This window comes from Acinonyx jubatus, chromosome A2, assembly GCF_027475565.1.
Source record: "Acinonyx jubatus isolate Ajub_Pintada_27869175 chromosome A2, VMU_Ajub_asm_v1.0, whole genome shotgun sequence".
Classification (NCBI taxonomy): Eukaryota; Metazoa; Chordata; class Mammalia; order Carnivora; family Felidae; genus Acinonyx; species Acinonyx jubatus.
In genome coordinates, this window is record NC_069383.1 from 13,526,158 (window position 1) to 13,548,364 (window position 22,207).

At 45.1% G+C, this 22,207-nt stretch overlaps 1 protein-coding gene and 1 long non-coding RNA gene across 3 annotated transcripts in view; one reads left to right on the forward strand and one right to left on the reverse strand.

Moving 5' to 3' along the window:
• TMEM178B (transmembrane protein 178B) overlaps positions 1–22,207 on the reverse strand; it is a 356,181-nt gene that overhangs the window by 207,048 nt on the left and 126,926 nt on the right. The gene's annotated exons all lie outside the window — the stretch shown is intronic.
• Positions 965–3,941, forward strand: LOC113604182 (uncharacterized). Its single transcript, XR_003426046.2, has 3 exons — positions 965–1,464; positions 1,840–1,994; positions 3,402–3,941. It is a non-coding gene; the product is annotated as an uncharacterized LOC113604182 (long non-coding RNA).

Genomic DNA, 22,207 nt, shown 5'->3' on the forward strand with positions numbered 1-22,207 from the left:
TCAAATCCTTCCCCTGTCACTAGCTGCGTGACTCCGAACAAGTTACTTAACCCCTTAGTACTTCAATTTTCTTATCTATAAAATGGAACAAATAGTACCTACCCCTAAGGTTAGTATGAAGATTCAATAAATGAATGCCTGAGTGCTGCAAAAGTGACCTGAGGCTCTACTAATCTGCCTAACAGACAGGATTCAGATGGAAAAGGAAAAGGAAGCAGGCCAGAAACCTGTCCCCAAAGTAGGCACGAGGCTGGGCTAGCAATATCAGGTACAGCAAATAAAAATGCAGGATACCCAGTCAAATCTGAATTTCAGATAAAGGATAAATACACTTTTTTCTTCATTTTTTACATGTTTGTTTATTCTTGAGAGAGACGGAGTGCAAGCAGGGGAGGGGCAGAGAGCAAGAGGGAGGCAAATAATCTGAAGCAGGCCCAGGCTCCAAGCTGTCAGCACAGAGCCCGACGTGGGGCTTGAACTCACAAACCACGAGATCATGGTCAAATGCCAAAGTCAGATGCTTAACTGACCGAGCCACCCAGGCACCCCAGGGACAAATACATTTTTAGTATAAGTATGTCTCAAGCATTGTATGGGACATATTTCTACTGTAAACATTTTTGTCATTTACCTGAGATTCAGATTTAACTGGGCATCCTGTGTGTAATCTGGCAACTTTAACCCGGACATCAGGCTGTGAGGAGGGAACATTGGTCCCATAGGCTCTCCGTGTTCCTATTTCACACTTAATGATACGCTGGATTCCACCACAAGGCTGAAATGCTGGCGGCCAGGACCATACATCCGAGGCCTGCGAGGGATTCTTGAGGACGCTCAGAACTCTGAGGCACCTTCCAAACTCTGAAATTTCTCCTCCAATTATCCTGCCACCCAGTGTCCTTATTTGGGTGAAGAATTCCTCCCTTCAGAGTTTCTAGACTCTATGTCACAATTCTAGAACACAGTCTCCCCTTCCTATGAGAGCTCCCAGCACTGCAGAGTGCTCATGCTGGACCGGAGTGCTGGTGGGGGGGAGGTACCCCCAGAGAGCAGGGGTTCTGGAGTCAGCGACGGCTGGGTTCAAATCCTCGGTGCACCACTCACTGGCCATGTGACTCTCTGGACTCAGTTTCCACATACGTAAAACTGAGGTAGAAACTGCCATCTTGCAGGGTGTTCAACAGGACGGGCAGCAAGACATAAATTCAATATAAATTCCCAGGCACACAGTAGTTGCAAATAGTTGCTGAGCAAACAGTGGTTTGCTGTTACTACTAGTTTTACCGATGCCAGCCAGAAAATCTTTCGTTTTCAAAGTTTTATATCTTTAAAGTGAATTAATCTCTAACTACTTTGGCTCTGTAAGTTTCCAATTTGTTTCCTTAAAGCAGAGAGTACCTACACTGAATTAATGCATCTCCACTAGAGTTTGCCTCTGAACGATTACATGGATATGTGACGGAGGTAAGTCTTGTACCAGATTTAATGGAACTACATGCAATTTTTTTTTTTACAATTCTGGTACTCTGAAAAGCATTTCCGGGGAAAAGACCGATCAGTATCCTCTGCTGGGATGACAGAAGTTCCCACTTACGGCAGAGAAAAAGGAAGAGTAAGACTGGTCGTGTATTTCTTCCAGTTTTAACTCTGCCATCCAACATGATCCATCCAGTTTGTGGTCTGTCTCCTCCAGGAAGCCATCTCTGGTTACTGCATCACTTAATACTATTTAGCTTTCTCTGAATACCTAAGCACATAGGCTGCACCACAAAATGCCAGACAGATTTAGCCATTATTTTAAAGTTCTTTTATTTGAGTTGTTCTGGTCTCTCCATCCAGGTTATGATAAGCTCCTGGAGAACGAATGTCATTCCAAATACCCTTCTGTAGATTCAAAAACACCTTGCACCATACTGAGCCTGATAAATACTTGCTGAAATCATGAATGAAAAATCCGCCACTTGGTATCATGTAGAGAAATGGGTCACTAACCTGTAAGTATTTTTCAATTCCATCTGACTCGGGGAATAATAAATATTTGATGATATGATTTGATTTGAACTAAAATAAGCATGGCTCCAGTGGGATAAACTATCAACAAAAGGACAAAAGTTGTTGTTCCTCCACAGAGGCCTAGGAGGACCCAGATTCTTACTCAGTATCATCCCTTCAGAAACAAATTTGAACAAATTAGTTAAGCCTAAGCTTGACAGGCTCTTGTGAGCCCCTAGAAATCTCCAGAAGCTAGAGGTTTAATCAGAATTTAGGGGGAAAAAATCCAAAGGATCATTTCCTAAACTCTTATTCCCACTCCTACCCCCAAACCATTTTCCATCTGATCATGGCTCTCCCAACAGTGCCTGTTTATATAACGGAAGTTGATTTACATCTGATTCCACGTGATCACGTTTCCATTATAGACCATAATGAAATTCACTGGACGACTTACACAACGAAAAGAATACGGACTTGGGAATTGGAAGTGAACCTACTCATAGCTTGATGATTCTCTTGTCTTGATTTCAGTTGCAAAATCTATAGACATTCCCAAATAACGTAGAGCTCCGTCAGGGGAGCTGGTTTATGTGTGCAGTGTGGTTGCGTCTGAGCTTGGGGACATGCAAAAACACATGAGCATTATTTGCAGAAATGAGGGAGTCTACAGGAGAGGGTTCTCAGAAGGGAAGGAAAATCGGTTTGAGACCTCGATGATCCCTCTACATGCTGTAAACTCAATAGGCTCTCAGAGACTTGGTTGTTGTGTTTTTTCTATCTTGTAAAATGTACTTGAAAGAAGATTCAACCTCTGTAGCAAACATTTAACATCCAGGCCTCTGAGCAAAATTATCTACAAGTGTAGAATGAGCAAAGCTCTATCCACAAAAGTCCTTTAGTCTACTCCAGAAGGGGTAGACTGGACTTTCCACGGCACAGATTTTCCTCCCTTTATTGGGCCCACACGCCAGGAAAGCTCCTTGCCCTTGACCACTAGATAGGATGCTTTTCTGCTTTCCTTCTACTGCTCTGGTCTCCCTTCTCAGTGCCCTTTGCTGACTCCCTCCTCCCCCTGAGTGCAAGCTCTGTGCCCTTCACATGGCTCTGCCCTCGCTCTCCCCCTCTATTTAGGAAACAAATCCTATTTTAGGACTTCACCATCACTTCTACTCTGTAAGTCTCAAATCTGTATTCCTCGCTGGGTTTTTCATCTGTGCTCCAGTTCAGGTGCCTGTGAGGATCTCCGCCTAGACAGATCCTCGTCACAAACCAGAGGCCCCCAACAGAAACCACAATCACCATTCTCGATACTCCAATAGCCTATGTTCAGTCACCGAAACACAAAAAGCCTAAAGCCATTTATTTGTTCATTCAACAATGACTTACGTGTGTCTCTTATTTCCTAGATCCTCCTATTAACCACAACCTAAACTTCAACTCAACTTATTCCTACTCAAAACACTACCTTCTGGGACACCTGGCTGGCTCAGTCAGTGCAGCATGCAACTCCTGATCTCAAGAGTTGTGAGATCGAGCCCCAGGCTGGGCATAGAGATTACTTTCAAAATAAAACCCTTAAAAACAAACAAACAAACGAAAAAACAAACTACCTTCCTTCCTTTCTCTCCACATGCCTCATGAGAATTATCTCCAGACTCCACTGAGTCCTAAATCACCTCCCTTCTTTGGATGTCTGAAGCATTTATTGATTATACTACCATGTGGGCACTTAATACAACAATGCCTTGGACTCTTAACTGTTTCACGCAGATAGTTTATACATCTCCAAGTATGTTAGAAGCTTCTGGATGACAGGAACTGTGTTTATGGATTTTTTTTTTTTTAAAGTATCTCCGTATCCTGGCACATAAGTGAATAAGTGACCTCTATAAAGTGTGTATTTCAGGGCCTGGCACCAAATACGAGCCTGAAAATGTAAGCTTAAAAATAAGTAGATACTCAATAAACACTTGGCAAACTGACTAAGAACGAACTGTGTGAAACGCTCCCAAGACATCAGTGTGCCAGGCCCTAATTGGTATTTACTGGCGGGTACATTTTTGAGTCTTGACAAGCCTTGCAAAAACAACTCACACAGACTTGAATTATTTGGGGAGTGAAAACGGAACATGGGACTACGTTAGCTACGATTTCCTTCCTTCTTCCCGTCACTTCTAATAATGGAAATGTTTGGTTTAACATCACATCTGTAAGCGGGTACCTAGCTGGCACCGGGGATGAAAGTGCCCCCCTAGCTGGCCGGGGCTGACTGGGTGGCTCGGTTGGTTGAGCATCTGAGTCTTGATTTCGGCTCAGGTCACGATCTCACGGTTTGTAAGATCGAGCCCCTCAGCGGGGCCGGAGCCGTGAACGCGGGGCCGGAGCCGTGAACACGGGGCCTGCTGAGAATTCTCTCTCTCTCTCTCTACCCCCCACCTTGCACCTCCCCCGCTTGCACATGTGCATGCTCTCTCTCGCTCTCTCAAAATAAACTTTAAAAAGAAAGTCAGAAAAGTGCATGTGGACTCATGGGCCATCATGGTGGAGGAACCACAGGGAGAGCAGCCGAATTTGACAATGAGGAAGTAAGCTGACGCCCAGGGAGACAGTGACTTGCCCAAGGTCACACATCAACTGGCCCAAGTTAACCTTGAGGGACCTACCTCACTTCCTCCCACCCTCCAGCCCAGCTGACCTCCCCTCGGCCTCTGAATGTCTCCCATCCATGCGAGGGTGCTTCGTTATTTCTTCCATGGCAACCGTAACCTCACAAAGCAGAGCTGACCTCCTCCACCCCTTGCAAGGACAGAAGGGCTGAGAGATTTCTATATTGTCGGGGTTTTTTTAATCTCAAACAGAAGTTAATTGTCGGGTTCAGACCAAAAAGAGCCAGTGACACCTCACCCCCAGCAGCCCTCTCAGCAAAACCCAACACAGCCAGGAGTGCCTGGCTGACCTCAGATGGATTTAGAAGCAGGGTTATTTTTTCCCCTTTGTTAGTCAGTGACACCCCCCTCCCCCGCCAAGAAAAGGAAATCAATCAAGGGTCACAGGGATTTGCTCGTTTCGGTTTTCTTAGATTTTATGGTAGAGTGAGTGAAAAATCTAAGCTGTCTCCCATTGTTTCATTACCAGAAATTCAAAAACATTCAATATAAAAAAGAATTTTTAAAAAATAGGTGGGGCACAGAGGATTTTTAGGGCAGTGTAACTACTCTGTACAACAGCATAATGATGGATAGTGTCATTAGACATTTGCCCAAACCCACAGAATGTACAACACCAGGAGTGAACCCTAAGGTCAACTGCGGACTCTGGGTAATTATGGTTCCGTGTAGGTTCATGGGAGGGTAACAAATGTGCCACTCTGGGGCAGGTGTCCCTAAGGGGGGGACGCTATGCACATATGGGGATAGGGCATATGTGGGAAATCCCTGGACCTTCCATGCAATTTTGCTGGGAACCTAAAACTGCTCTAAAAAATAAAATCGATTAAAAAAAAATACAGACTCTGTGACAAAGAAAGTCAGATATGAAAGGAGAACAGGAGGAAGCAAAAAAGCTGGATAAGGGGGCGATGGAAAGCAGTATCTGACAGGCAGGAAATAAAATCCAATGCCCCTGAAGGGTAGAGAAGCAGCAATTCTGATCCCAGAGAGAGAGACTCGGCAAGGTAGCTCATGAAAACACAGAGACACATACACACACACACGCTGAAAACAAACACACAGGGGTGCCTGGGTGGCTCAGTGGGTTAAGTGTCCGACTTCAGCTCAGATCATGGTCTCACAGTTCATGAATTCAAGCTCCACCTCGGGCTCTGTACTGACAGCTCAGAGCCTGGAGCCTACTTTGGATTCTGTTGTCTCCCTCTCGCTCTGCCCCTCCCCTGCTCTCTCGCTCTCTCTTTCTCTCTCTCAAAACTAAGTAAATGTAAGAAAGAAAGAAAGAAAGAAAGAAAGAAAGAAAGAAAGAAAGAAAGAAAGAAAGAAAGAAAGAAAGAAAGAAAGAGAGAGAAAGAAAGAGAAAGAAAGAGAGAAAGAGAGAGAGAGAGAGAGAGAGAGAGAGGGAGGGAGGGAGGGAGGGAGGGAGGGAGGGAGGGAGGGAGGAAGGACACAAATTTGACAATAGCCACTCAGACACATTGCAGTCATCACTATAGAGTCCTATTTCTATTATGTTCTTTTCAATTCAACCATACCTTATGATATTCTAAAGCAGTCACTGAGCATTTCAACCATGGCTGCTAGGACTGAGACAGTGAATTTTTTATTTGACATAATTTCAGTTAAACTTAAGTCTATATCTAAAAATGAAAGCAACGTAAGTGGTTCTCCACTAAACACAACTTTACTCAGTAGGACTACTTTTCACTTTGCTTCAAGGTCAAATCGATTCATTCTTTGCTGATAAACTAGTTTTATTAATATGGATGTGAATATTTTTTTAAAAACTGATTTGGGGAGGGAGGTACTCATTTTAGTTATTAAAAAACTTTTAAGTAGGTTTGGAACAACTTGAATATATAAATCTACATTTTCCACTGTAAATTTTATGAACTGCAGATATAAATCAAGTATTTCTGATGAAAATTTAGCACCCAAATTCAGAGGTGTTCTAAGTATAAAATACCCACCCAATTTTGGAGACTTAATTTTTAAAAATGTAAAGTAACTCATTATTGTTTACACTGATCAGCTATTGAAATAAGAGTATTTGGAGTATATAGGGTTAAATGATATCCATCATTAAATTTAATATCACCTGTTTCTTTCCACTTTTTTTAATGTGGCTACCAGAAAATTTTAAATTAGGTATGTGGCTCATATCACATTTCTTTTGGACATCACTATTCTTTTATTTTTTTATTATTATTTTTTTAACGTTTATTTATTTTTTGAGAGACAGAGAGAGAGAGCGTGAGCGAGGGAGGAGCAGAGAGAGAGGGAGACACAGAATCTGAAGGAGGCTCCAGGCTCTGAGCTGTCAGCACGGAGCCCGACACAGGGCTTGAACCCACGAACTGTGGGATCATGACCCAAACCAAAGTCGGACACTTAACCAGCTGAGCCACCCAGGCGCCCCTTGCCCAAAATATTCTTAGAAGTAAAATTCTTACAAAAAATCTTGTCCTCGGGGCGCCTGGGTGGCGCAGTCGGTTAAGCGTCCGACTTCAGCCAGGTCACAATCTCGCGGTCCGGGAGTTCGAGCCCCGCGTCAGGCTCTGCGCTGATGGCTCAGAGACTGGAGCCTGTTTCCGATTCTGTGTCTCCCTCTCTCTCTGCCCCTCCCCCGTTCATGCTCTGTCTCTCTCTGTCCCAAAAATAAATAAACGTTGAAAAAAAAAATTAAAAAAAAAAAAATCTTGTCCTCATTTACAACAGAGAAAATCGTTGACTTTCTACTTTGGGAAAGTGCTTGTGGGAAAGAGAGAACGGTATGTTCGGCTTTTGAGGCCTAATATCCCAGTTATCTTGGGACTTGAAAATATTTATGCTAATATTAAGTTCAGGTTGTGGCTACTTTGTTGTTCTTTTTCAGTTAATTATAAACTTTATCACTCTGGAAACTTGCCCCAAAGTCCAGGTGACCCCGAGCTGAAAACTGACCATGTAGATTTAGAAGCTAAATCAGTAAACACTATAGCAGAAATAGAGACTTCTAGAAGGAAGGTGCCTACCCTGAATAGCTGCCTTAGTATGGCACACCCGAAAAAGATCCAATCCTGTGCTTTGGACATACTTTTGAGTAATAATGGTAACGAGTTTGAATTATTGGCTTCCTAATTCCCCTCAAAATTTTTTTCACTTTTGGGGCACCTGGGTGGCTCAGTTGGTTAAGCGTCTGACTCCTGATTTCACCTTATGATTCATGAGATGGAGCCCTGCATCGGACTCTGTGCTCACAGCACGGAGACTGCTGGGGATTCTCTCTCCCTCTCTGCCCTTTCCCTGCTCACACACACACGCTTGCTTGCTCGCTTGCTCTCTCAATCTCTCTCTCTCAAAATAAAGAAACATTAAAAAAAAATTTTTTTGGCCATTTTTTTCATTGCAGAGGGAGGAGGATAATGGAATTCATAGCAGAAATTGCATTCTAAAGCTGCCAATACAAATAGTAGCCACGAACGACACGTCCTACCAAGCACTGTAAATCTGGCTCGTCCAAATGCAGGCTCTAAAACTTACGCTGGATTTCAGAGACCTAGTACCAGAAAATTAAAACCAGCTTATTAAAATTGTTTTATACTGATTATATGCTGAAGCAAAATTCTGACTATATTAGGTTTAGAAAAACTCTTATCATTAAGGTTAATTTCTTCTGGTTCTTTTGAAAAAAAAATGGCAAAATTTAAACCTGTGGCTCACATTTGTGGCTCACGTTATAGTTCTATTGGGACAGTGCTGTTCTCAAGTGACCAACTTCAGCTCCCTAAAAGCAGAAGGGAAATGGCCCACATTCACTCCTGCAGCAGGTGAGGAGGTCATTGGTGTTCTGGAGCGGGACTCCCAAGTCCTGTGGATGAGCCTTCCCCCCCTGAATCCTGGGCTCCCCCGATGTAGAGGCTAGAACCATAAAGAAAGCCATTCTGTTGTTGGAAACCACCAACACACCCCTAGTGGTGAACACCTTTCAGAATGTAGATGTTCAGAGGCTCTCACCGCCCCCTGCAGTGGATGCTGTGGGACTCCAGCAAGATCCCCTTACGGCAGGGAGGCACCACGTGGTCACCTAGCTGCCCTGGTGACACCAGTTCCTAGGGAGAAGTGCCTTTGACCAATGGGAGCCACCTCATCCAAGGTAGACCCTTTCCAAACAATCCCTTGCACCCAATGACAGGGCCATGTGGAGGCACAAAGGCCTAGACCCTGGCCTCAATCTGGGACACTCTGAAGGGCTACCTTAGACCCAGAGTTCCCTGTGCCATTGACAAAGGCCTCTGTTGCAACTCCATTACCATCTAGCTGTTCCTGCTGCCCAATCCTGCTTCCCACCCTCCCTCACACCGCACCTCCCAAAAAATTCCCTATGTACAAACTTCCGTCCCAAAGCTAGTGTTCCCCCAAAATTCATATGCTGGAACCCTAATCTGCAATGTGATGGTATTTGGAGAAGGGGACTTTGGGAGATAATTATGTCATGAGAGTGGAGCTCCGTGATGGGATTAGCACTCTTCGAAGACAGGAGAGATCGTTTCCTCTCTCTGCCCTCTGCCATATGGGGGCACAGCAAGAAGATGGCCATCCTCAAACCAGGAACTGAGCCCTCACCGGACCAGATCTGCAGACACCTTAATCTTGAACTTCCAGCCTCCGAAACTGTGAGAAAATAAACATGTGTGGTCGAAGCCACACAGTCTATGGTATTTTTGTTACAGCGGCCTGAACTAAGAGAGCCTACTCCCCAGTAGGCCCACCTAGAACATCCCCAGAAGTGAAGAAAACATTACGGAGAAAGTATACTGCGTGCACACGCGTTACACCCAAATGCACGGTCTAGGAATAAAGTCAGGATATTTGGGTCAGCCACATACAAAAAAGCCGAGCTGCTACCAGCTCCCACAGGCTCTCTCAGTTGTGCTTATTGTCAAACATCCGTCAGTCTCCGCTTTGTCGTGCACAGAAAAGAAATCCTGACACCCAAGGGCTAACCTACACCCGTACGACTGGTCATCTCACCTAGTTAGAGCCCTGTGCTAATAAGTCCAGAGATAGAGGCTTCAGCTATCCCAAAGGGGCCAATTAATTTCATAGTGTTCTTGACCACAAACCGCACCCCCCTCACCACACAGACTCCGAGCGGCACGCACAACTGTGGGTCTCCGAGTCAGTGCATGGGAACAAGGGCCTCAACCGACACATGCGGTGACCAGGTCAGGTAACTCACACAGGTGCACGCAGGCAGCGGCTGCCCAGCCACTTTTTTCTGCAACCTGCCTGGGTGCACACAGTGCTTCCATCATGAAGAGGAGGCATTTTCCTCCCAGAGGTGGCTCTCGCGGATTCCTGGCCTCTGCTTGTTTTCCCTTTCTCTGGAATGTCAGCTCCCTCCCTGGTCCACAATGGCCCGGACACTTCCGTTCAGCGGCACAGGTGTTTTTCCTACGCTCACACGCATGCTTTCCCCTTCCCTCCCACCTTCCCCTCTGATCTCCTGCACCTCATTGCTGTAGCTTCTCAAACTCGGGAGGGGTTCCATCAGAGACGCTGAGGAACCTTTCCATGCTCTCTCCCTCTCAATATGAACCCTTCCTGAGATCCTGAGATCAGAGCTCCTTCCATCCTGTTCCTCCCCACACTCCTGGGGACTTCTGGGTGGGGGTGTTTGCTTGGCTTGCATCCCAGAGAACATTTGGAAGCCGGAATCAGAGAGCCTCGCTGCAGCTCCAATCAGCTTCTCTCGTGCTCAGCCAGTTCAACTCTTGCCGGTGATTGAACAGAGAAAAATCTCTCTTGTGTTCTTCTGTTTGCTCTCATTAGAAAACCAAACAGAAGGCAAGCTTAGGGAACATCACACACCTAGGACCTGGAAGGCTGAGCTAGATCCAGGACAGCCTGAAGCAGCAGAAAAACAATGTGTGCGTAGGGGAGAATGGAAGCTTCCAAGGGCAACGACCACACCCATCCTGCTCAGAGTGGCTCTCCAGACTTCGAAAGCCACCCAACAATTTCTTACCGCTCAGTAAAGAAGTATCAAGAGCAGGAGGACCTTCTCCATCATGGGCCCCGAGGAAGTGTGGGAACTGAAATACATAGACAACCGACTTGGCATTAACCTCAGAGGGTTTTAGAGGGTTTTTTGAGTTTTGGTTTTGGTAACCATTTTTTTTTTTTTAATCCTTGGCTAGCCTGTGCATCACAAACACACTTTGAGCACTTTTTAAATTTTTTTTACATCTTTATTTTTGAGAGAGAGAGAGAGAGAGAATGAGAATGAGCAGGGGAGGGGCAGAGAGAGAGGGAGACACAGAATCCGAAGCAGACTCCAGGCTCCAAGCTGGTAACACAGAGCCCGACACGGGGCTCAAACCCACGAACCGCAAGATCATGACCTGAGCCAAAGTCAGACGCTCAACCAACTGAGCCACCCAGGCGCCCCACACACTTTGAGCATTTTATCCTCAACATCCTTAACTTTCTCTGGGCCTCCTCATTACTAAAATGATAAAGTTTGATTAGATGAGCTCAGATGTCACCACTATCTATAAAACTCCACAATGAGATTAATAAGTTAAAAATGAATGCTTTTACTGATGGTTATAAATTCCATTCTGTCTACATATGGGCTGAGAGTACATCGCATAATTTACATCTGACTGTACTTTACTGGAAACTAAAGTTCAAAAGGGAATAAGAACCATGAGTAGCTTTCTCTAGCCTACCGTGGACGCTGCCACGCAGGCACAGAAACCATCCTTCAAGCCAGCATTCTACGCCAACCAAGAAACCCTTATTAACATATTTCTGACCACAATAAATCAGAAAGCTTTAGCCAAGGATTCTGCATTTGGTAGAAGTTATTCCCAGCTTCATGAAAAATCAACCACAGATGAAGACGTGCAACTAGAAGTCCATTTGGCACAGAAACACTCCAGAACAGTCTAACCAGCATTATTGTAATAATTAATATTAATACATAATTAATGTAAATATTAAAATGAAAATTGGTAAGCCTTCTTTTATACAGTCTTGGAACTGGGTGGCATGTGTTCAGGGAGTGCCAACTCATTTGAATATTTGCCTAATTAGGAAGGTAAATCTGTTGCTCCTGCTGCCAGAAATCGCACCGTGCATTTCAAAGCCAAATATAAATGCCTTTGGCATCACCCACTGTTCTGGATTATTCACCTCCCACGTCTGTCCCTCCAGTAGCAGAGACAAAGCAGAACTGACCACACGGTCTCTTCTCGGTCTGTCCTCCGCTCTCTCACCGGGGCTCGGCTCTGCCATACAGAACCGAGTGCAGATGGCACACAACTATTTTGAGGGCAGAGGGTAGGAGATGAACGAAGAACAAAAAGGGTTTTATTAACTCAAGTGTGGGGAAATATAATGGTCATGCAAACCGCTGGACCAGGTTTTGTATCTCGAGGATGTGGTCCCAAGTGATCCTGATGGAAATGTCTCAGGGCTACACTGGACAAAGAAAACCCTGATGTCCCTGAGTTTTACCCCTCCTTCCTCTCTCCTCCCACCATAAAGCCTTGTGCATTCTCCGTTCTAGCCACATGGGACTCCCCACCGCCGCCCAGACATCTCACCAGCCTCCATGTCTCCAAGACTTTCCTCAAGCTGCTGCATGGGTCTAGAAAGTCTTTGTTTCCTATATCTGCCTGGGAAGTTCTAGCCATTCCCCTCAAGGTCCTATTTGAATACTACCCCCACCTCCAAAACTCACCAGATCATCCCAACTTTATCCTGTGTGCCCTTTACTGAAGTAATTTATGTACGAATATACAAACAGCATAAATTGTAGCAGAGGACCGAGGCAGCATCTTATTCATATTTCAACCCCCACAATGCACATTGCAGGCTTCATACAGAACTATGGGTCCACAAGAGGCAGGCTGCAGAAAGGGTTACTGCCCCTTGCTGCCATCTAGACCAGACATTTCTTAGGACCAGTGCTCCTCAGGAGACAAACACCCTATGCCCTGGGCGGGGGGGACTGTTCCATCGTTAGGTAGCACATAGGAATAATCTTCAGAGCTTGTTAAAATGCCAAGTCCCAGACTCTGCTTATGATTTTGATTCAGTAGTTTGAACTGGCAAGGCAAGAATTTAGTTTGTTTGGGGGTTTTTTTGCAAGCCCACTCAGATGGGCCTGGTACTGGTGGCCCTGGGATCACAATTCGGGAATTCTGCCCTGGGGAATACTTCAGGTGGGAGACAAAGATGCACACGAAGTGAACCAAGACTCAAAGAAGTTGAACTAAGCTCTGCCAATTTGTCACAAAGGAGAAGTACTTTTCGGTGGAGAACTCACAGGGATACGTGTAACTCCCAACATCCTTTTGACCAGCAAAAGGTATTAAGTCAAAGTGTTCCGGGCTTGCCAAACACTGAGCTCCCTAGAAGTATCTGTGTGGCAAGAGGCTAAGACTCTTCCCTGACAGAACACATACCCAGGGGGACACGGGAATCCCAAAACCCACAAGTCAAACTTCCAACGTCTGTCTGTGCTGAGACACAGAGGAACCCCCGAGAAGGACCAGCCTGAAACGGAGCAAAAGCTACAGTGGACCATCACCTCGAGAAAGGTTTCCAGGGTTAATATGGAAAACAGGAAAACTTCTTCCTCAGAACGGAGTCTGCCCAGCTGAGAGCAATGTCAAATCTAGCCGCCACAGTTCTGAGCCCACACCATCATGCTTTAGGCCAACGCTGCCCCCAACAATTTCACTCTCATGCTTTTCACCTTTTTAATTTTTTTTTTAAGTTTTATTAATTTACAGCACAGGAGGGGCAGAGAGAAGGAGAGAGAGAGAGAGAATGCCTCCGTGCTGTTGGCACAGAGCCTGATGCGAGGCTTCAACTCACGAACCGTGATATCACGATCTGAGCAGAAATCAAGAGTCATTCGCTTAACCAACTGAGCCACCCAGGTGCCCCTCAACTTTTTTTAATATGATTTATTTTTGAGGGGGTGTGTGTGGGGAGAGAGAGAGAGAGAGAATATTCCAAGCAGGTTCTGAGCTGACAGCACAAACTGTGAGATCATGACCTGAGCCCAAACCAAGAGTCGGACGCTCAACCCACAGATCCACCCAGGTGCACCTCAACTCCTTTTAATTAATTGTTCTTCATGCCTGTCTGCCAGACATCACACTAAATACTGGGATTAAAACATGAGTAAGACGTGATCCTTGCCCCAGAGTAGAGAGGCACTGCAGTAAACAACCGTAATGGAAAGTAAAAAGCGTGCTGAGAGCAATACATGCAGGAGGGTCACCCAACCCTGGACAGACAGGAAGGCTGAGACCTGATCTCAGAATCGACGGACTCCTCCAGGAATCAACACTCTCTCCCTCCCTCTGCTCCAAGGTACCGAAGAACTCTCCAACCCAGGGAACGGACATCCTCTATTTCCCCCTGGTTCTAACGGAGGGCAGCTTACGGCTGTACCTGGATGAACTCCCCAAATTTTCTCAACTAGGCCATGAAGTTCCCATGACCAGCTTCCTGCTTCCCAGGGTCTGGTGGATCCCCAAGGGCCTTGGAGAAAGAGGTCCAGGGCCCCTGCTGGGCCTACCCACTGTGAAAGGCAGACAGCTGGAGATCCATGACCACCACAGGGCTGGGGAAAGCTTCCCGGAAGGAGAAGAAGGAACTGAAGTTATAAAAGGACCAAGTCGGGAAGTTGGTCCCCTAAGTTTACACGAGTTAACTGGTGCTATGTTCACACTCCTCCTTTTATTTTCACTAAGAATTAAGTTGAACGGAAAAGCAATGCTCACTAGAGCGTGTGGTCAGTGACCTGAAGCACCACCAGCCACCTGATGGTGGGAGACCAGCCACTGTGTGCCTCCCACCCAATATATAGGGACTGAAAGGGCTCTTCCTGCCTCCTAGGAGCAGGCCTGGCTTCTGTCTCCAGAGGGGGATGCTGCAGAAGAGGGAGGTACCAGGTCTCATACCAAAAAAAAAAAAAAAAGGGGGGGGGGGGACAAAGAAATGGCTGGTACTGGGTGCAGAATTATTTCACTAAGCAAGTGTTTATTTATATGACACATCAGCAATTTGTTACATTCTGAGTAACTGCAATCGCTGATTACATTAACAGATCACCTCTAGAAAAGAAATCTAATTATACTTTTGTACAAATTGCAAAATGTAGATAAATGCCAAACTTTCTTCGCAGCCCTTTTGTCCTCTCCTTGCGCTCAGAGTTAGAGCTGTGGGTCAGGCTGGCCAAATCACTGCAAAGCAGCCACACACTTGAATGGGTGCTGTCCATTCATTCAACAAATACCCACTAAGCGCCTTGCCTTCTGTGTACGTACCAGCTCCGCTCTAGGCGCTGGAGATACCAGATGTGAACAAAACAGGTTTCATTCCTCTTGGCATTTCCCCAAGTATCAACCGACTCCAAGAGCCATAAAATGCCAATGTTACCGAACCCATTTAAGCTACTGGACTTCATTTTCTGAGGACCCATTAGGGCTTTGTGCGTCCAATCCAGAAGCTGTCAACCTCTTTAGCCCAGAGAAAGAAACACTAAAAGAGGAAGCAAAGGATTAAATCGGGGGTAGAGGGGGAGGGACCAGAAAAGGAGCCCTTGGCCAAGTGGCACACATACTGAAGGGATTAATTTGGACGAGAAAGAAGAAGGAAACAGGAAAGTAAAGACAAAGAAAATGAAGACAGAACTTGAAAAATGAGAAGCACAAATGGCTAATAACCATTCAACCCTTCTCATGATTGCAGAAATGAAATTTTCAAAAATGAGTGACTGTTTCTCATCAAATTAGAATATACTTGAATAAAAAAAGAATTCTCAATCTAGGTAAACTCAGGTTAAGACCAAACCAGCTGGAATTTTCTGGAAAGCAATTTGGCATTACATATCAAGACCCTAAAAAAAAATACAGGCGTCTCTGGAGCCAATGATCCCTGTTTTGGTTTATCCTAAACCAATGATCAAAACTATTGTCAAAGATTTATGCACAAGGATGATCATTACAGTATTATCCTAACAGCCCCAGACCAGCAAAACATAAACATTTAACCATACAGGAAAGGTTAAGTAAATTATGCGTACTCATATGGTAGACTGTTATGCCATTAAAATTGAGCTTATAGCAAGTTTTGGTGACAAAAGGAAATGCTTATAACTATAAACCAAACTCAGGATACAAAATTATACATAAACTATTATTTACATCATGGAAAGAAATGCTAAAGGATATTTGCACGACAGGCAATTTGTTGCTTGGTGGTGGAATTTTAGATGAGGTTTTCCTGCTCTCCTACACTTTTCTGTCAGATTTTTCTATTATATTTTATTTTGATCATCAGGAGAAATGAAATAAGTCGATGATAAAAAGAGATAAAATGGAAGGAGGGGTAAACATTCATCTCATGAGGAAGAAAAAGGGACTGGGCAGGTGGTTACAGGGCAGGATTACGACAGAGATTTAAAGGATTCAGATGATGGGCAAATGCTTGCTGCCCAGAACGACCCTTGGGGACAAGCTCTGTTTCAGATTTCCTCTCTCCTTTCAAGATTAACCAGCATTAACTCTAGGTTTCAATCTGTGACAACTGTTATATAAACTTGAGCTGAGTCCCTGGCACTTAAAAAGTCTCACTTGGTTCCCACCATTTTCAGCCTCCAAGTTGAATCCTAGCCGGTCCTACAAACGTGATACATTGAGCTATGAGAAAAAAAAAAAAAAAAAAATGTTTCAAAAGAACCACAGCCTTTGTCAAAATTATTTGAAAAAATCCTTCAGAGTGGCATCAAGTCCCACCCCCTTCCTGCCCCCCCCCCCAAAAAAAAAACATAGTAATGACTGTGACCAATTGGCTATAGATGCTTTCTCTGGAGATCCTATCTCACTGAAGGAGATGAATTAGGTAGTCCTGGAAAGCTTCTAGAAGAGGGCCCCATCTGTTCAGCACTTACCTTGTGCACAGTAAATTATAAATACTTAATGACGAGGCCGACGATAATGACTAAGTTGATCAATAGTGAGCATGGAGACAGCATTCCATTTCCATGTACCCCCAGGATGACTGTCAGGGGAATTCAGGAAAACCACCGCATATAAAGGGGACACCTGGCTATTCCTCCCCGACGTTCTTCATTCACCCGTTGGCCATCACCACCCCCACCCCCACCCCCACCCGTGGCAGCTCAGTTTCCCCAGAATGAGAGCTGAGGTTGTTTTAAGACTCTGTTGAAGTTTCTGGCAGCCGATATGGAGGGTGCCAATCACGTCCTCGCCAGTGTCCCCTGATCATGCAATTTTAATGGGCTCAACCTCAAGGAAGGAAAAAGGAGCCTGGGATCATGGTGAATTATTCACAGCTCCAGTTGGGCAAGGCAGAAGACCCCCATCTTCTGAGAGTAAGTTAATAGCTACTCATTGATTCCACCCCGCCTACAATCTCTAGGTGAGAAACCAGTGTTTAAAATTAAAAGATATGAGAAAATCTAACCATCTTCTTAAATCTGAGTTCATCAGTAATTAGTGAATTTGTGAATTGGGTTGCAGTTGACAATTCCATCCTCGACAATAATTTTGAAGAGCCTGGTACATTTAAATTTATTTAAATATAACAAATACATAAGAAAACTAATTTTTATACATTGAAGACCCCCACAGGGGTCTTGCTTAATAAAAAGAATGAAAATGGTTGTTAGCCTTAAGACTACAAGGCCAAAGAGATAGGATTCATGATTAGATGCCAAAGTTGAATTAGCTTTTGAATGTAATGAGTATGCCTTATTTCCATGTATGGAAAGAGAAATGTAAGCTCCACAAAATACAGTTAATTCTTCCCTATGCTTCCAAGAATGCTCCCTTCCCTATTTTCCATGCCCCTAGTTAGTGCTGATAAATGTTCATGGAGATAAAGACAGCTGCCATATTCTAACGGGGAATGAGTCAGAAACCAACTTGTTCAGACCTTTGCTACACACCTCAGAATCTCACCCCTCCCCTGCAAGCACACCAATTCAACAGATAGCTTCAACTTCCTATTTGATCAAGTCTCAGATTTCCACCACTGAGTCTATCCAGACCACGAGATATCAGGTCCGGACGATCACGGAAGTTTCCTCAGGGTCAGAAGCCACCCATCTCCATCCATCCCATACACATTGATAGATCACTTTCCTAGGGCATCCTCAAGTCCTATCGTCCACACCATGAGTTACATAAACTCTAGAAAGCCTCAGTGTCCTCAACTGTAAGACAGATAGAAAAGATACGCTCCTCATAGGACAGTTGGGATTTAAGTAAAAATAATGGCATACCAGGGCCATAGTACAGCTATGGGCCCATATGAAGCATTCAACAAGGGTAGTAATTACACCAGAGTACAAGGTCTGTGAGGGGAGAAACCACCTTCTTTCATCTAGTGCCTAGAGTGGTTTCTGGAAATGGTAGGAACTCAAGTTTAATGAATGACATATTTTGGGGCCATTTCAAGTGCCACTATTCCCGACCCACTGTCCTGGGCTGAGATGGTCTTTTCCTCCTCTGAACACTGCTAACAGCATTTTGTTTGCCCACAACCCACGGCACCGGTGCTTGCTATCCTAGGTTGCCGTCACTGTTCTAGGTTCTCGAGTAGGTGGCAGGCCCCTCGAAGGCCTCTCTTTCGCTGCCCCATCGTGCATACCACAGGCCTTCAGTCAACACTGGGAATGAAGGTCCTGCCAGGTCATTCCAGGAACAAGCAAAGATGGCTCTTCATTAACCAGAGCTTCAAAGCTCTGACCAGGACTGTAAACACTCAGGATCCAGGTCCTTCTCTTTCAACTTAATGAGGAAATGAAACAGAGTTAGTAATTTTTTTTTTTCCTGCACATTTCTGTTAGCTCTGCCAAACTAAACAGTAACTGGATTTCAGCCCTTAACCATAAATCAGAGGTCCCTTCTCTTGCTGATGTGAAGTAATTTTTACTTCCAGGAAGTGAAAAGATCCCTTTGGGGTAGGAGCTGGTGGCAAGGTGGGATGGGGGAGGGCACAGGCTGGGAGTCCACAATGCAACGCTAGGGTGACATACGGACAGAACCAGACTGGGGCAGGATAAGGGGCTGTGCTGGCTTCTAGTCGGCATTTCCCTTCAACTCAGGGCCTGAAGGAACACGCCCTTCCTTCTGCTATACCCCCAAGAGGATGTGCCCTGAGCTCTGGGAGACAGCTTATGTACAGCTCCTTTTCCTGGTTTCCCTGGCAACTGTGCAGCATCTAGAAGCTCCAGGAGTGAGGTGGTGGGTCAGGTGGCGTGTGGAATACAAACGCTGGTGTCATCCCATTTGGGGTCACTTCCACACCCACACCCTTGTTCAGTAGTCTCTCAGCCTCAGAAGGACACACACACACACACACACACACACACACACACACCTCTGATTGCTCATTTCTAATTTGGTGCTAGGTGCCCAAGCAAAGAGCCTCAGGGAAATCTTACATAATTAGTCTATTTTATCAATGTGAACTGAGAGGCAGGACTGAGACTGAATGATGCCAAGGCCAAGGATGCTTGCGGTCTCTCTGTTGGGTTCCTGGATTTAGATAAGCCTGCACAAGACATACCATGGGGCATTAATTAAATGTGTATCAACAGCTGGTTATGGACTGAGAACAAGAGACCAAGGAGGAGTCTGTGCCTGCCACCCCATTGAGGGTGTCTGGTTCGGGGGACCCAGCCTGACATGCAGAAAGAAGGGAGGCGGTAAGACCATTCAGAGGCAAACCGCCCAGAAAGTAGAAAGACAGTCTCCAGCTTTGAAATGAGTTCCGTGCTAAATCCTCATTTGTAAGTCAGTTATTTAGAATTCAGAACCCATTTCCAGAGAAGTCATGTCTGTTATAAATGATTGGGTTTCTAGGCTAGTCCACAAAAGCCTATTTAACTCATAACGTAGATTAAATACTATACATTTACAATGAAAAGCAATAGAAAAAAAAAACTGTTGTGATACCAGTAATTAAATGGAAAAAAAAAAAACCAGAGGGGAAAATAAATAGCGTTCTTCATTTCTTTTGAACACTGGAGCTCTTGCGAGGAGGGGTAGCTAGCCTGGAGGCTCATGGGGAAGGGTCTTCACTTACTTTAGGTAATGGGGGGAGGGTATCACTGACGGTAGAAAGCAGGAGAGGATGAAGTAGGGCTGTCCTGTAGGATAATGAAATTAAGAAAACATACTTGGGAAAACAGAGGGGAGGAGAGAATGTGAGTAGACGTGTCCAATAAAGGTAAGGGCTCCTTGGGGTGAGGAAAGGGCATGAATTTTGCAGCCAAAAAGGCCTGGGCTCTAGTTGCACCGCTGTCTCTTATCCACTACAGCTGTGGGTGAGATGGTCCATTGGAGTCTCAGTTACCACACTGGCAACCTCAAAGAATCACTTCAAACACCTACACACCACATACCATGTGCACTGCCCAGAACCCCCATCTTGGAAGGATTTATTGCCCCAGTTCTGAGAGGGCGATTGGCCATCAGGGGTCAGCCCCTCTGGGGATTACTCAGAGAGCTGCAGGCCCAAAGCTACCCCTATTATGGTAGCCCACATCCAAGAAGTAACTAGGGTGGGAAGATAAGACTTAGCCACCTTTACCCAATTCTGGAAAAACTGAAGGGCCATTTGTAGAACTAGAGCCCTGTTGGGAGGGAGGGGTCACTGGGCCTGCATTATAGCTTGACTTCTCCCTCTGTCAAACCTGGCTCTGTCCCCTTCCTTACCACAGAAATGGGCCCTAAGGGCACTCCTTAATGAACCTCCTCCTGCAAAACTCCCATCTCAAAATCTTCCTGGGAAACCCAACCTGCAACAACCTGTCCCAGATTCGGCATGGGTAATGATGAGATCCTTTCCCTGCTACCTCTCTTTACCTGCACATGGTACAGACCAGCAGAAAAGCCTACGAACACCCCAATTAGCTCTGTGATTGGGGCTTCTGGGAGCCCAAGGGGAATGTGGCAAGTAAGGATCTGGGTGACCTGAGGGAATGTGCATTCCTATCCCCCTGAAAATGGCTGGGGCACACAGAAAACCTGTAAGGTTTTGTTTTCAATGTGTGAATGTTCATAATCAATAGTTTACAATTTACCTTGTCCAATATGGTAGCTGCCGGCCATGTGTGATAATTTAAGTTAAACAGACATACAGTTGCTTAGTTGCACTACTCCTAATTCAAGAGCTCAACAGTCAGATGTGGCTTAAGACTAGCATATTGGGAAATGAAGATTTATAGATCACTTCCATCATTCCAGGAAATTCTACTGGATGGAGTGTTGGTTGGAATGCTGAATTACAAAGAATCTAAGAATGTTTTAATTGTAGTCTATACCAACCTTCCATGGAAGACTCCTAAGATAGATATGGAGACAGAGGGAAGCAAGACATGTAACACATTATTTTTGGCTAAGACTTAGCGCCACTTCCTACCTTCTACACACAGAATTATAGTTTTACATGAGCAAGGCTGAATTCCATGGAGAACTACTTTAGGTAAGCCTGAATTACTCAGAACCAGGCAAGTCTCTCGGCCTACTATGACCTCCAAGCTCAAATCAGAGTCCATATCAGCAAAAGTCAAAGAAGAATACAAGTGGCAGAGAACATCAGCCTCAAAGCCTAACTCCAGCAAGGGTCAGCTTCCAAAATAATATCAGAGGACCCAACATTTTAGCTCAGCCTGGTAACTCCATGACTAAGACAATGGCCAAAAGCATGTCCTTAAACCTGATCAATTTATGCACCCTTTCTTCTTACTCACGAACAGAGAAATGTGGGGATTGTTTGTCCCAGCAGCCAACACTGCCAATCACTAAATATGACTTGATGAGCAATGCCAGAGTCTTGGACTCAGAAGTGCTTCATAATGTCTCAGGTGACCCTACCTTACCTTCTCAGGTAAGGTAATGTCTCAGGTACTCCACCTTACCTTCACTTTGGATCTGGTTCTTGCCTTCTGCCCACTCCATGGACCTTATACTTCAGATCCTCACTGCTTCCCTAAAACCCCTGTTGTTAGGATTCAAGTTCCATCATCTTCCAATGGTCATGGCTACAGAACACTTCTACCAATTCTCATGCCCATTCCTGACTCACAAGGGGACTCAGGCCAGGCAGAACTATAACTCAACTCTCACCGAACTGGTAGGTTATAAGCTATCTTCAAGGCCAACCTATCTCCCTGCAATTCTTGTTTCTCCTTGGTTGATAACACAGAATGGCAGAATCCATGACCACAGCCAGCACCACCCCATAGCCCATAATGGGCACTGAGTTGAAAATAAGGAGTATATTTCCTCCAGAATAGGAATATGACACCTCCCCCTCAACCCTAACCACATCACTATCCTTTTTCTAGACCCTCCTCCTTGCCCAATATCCCCAACACTCTGGAAGTATCCACGTTGGGGATATATTTTTTCACTTCAGACATAGAAAGGCATCTAATCACAGTACGGACTGAAAATTGTTGCCTCCCTGAGAGGCAGGGCTGGGCTACAACAGTCAGGAGA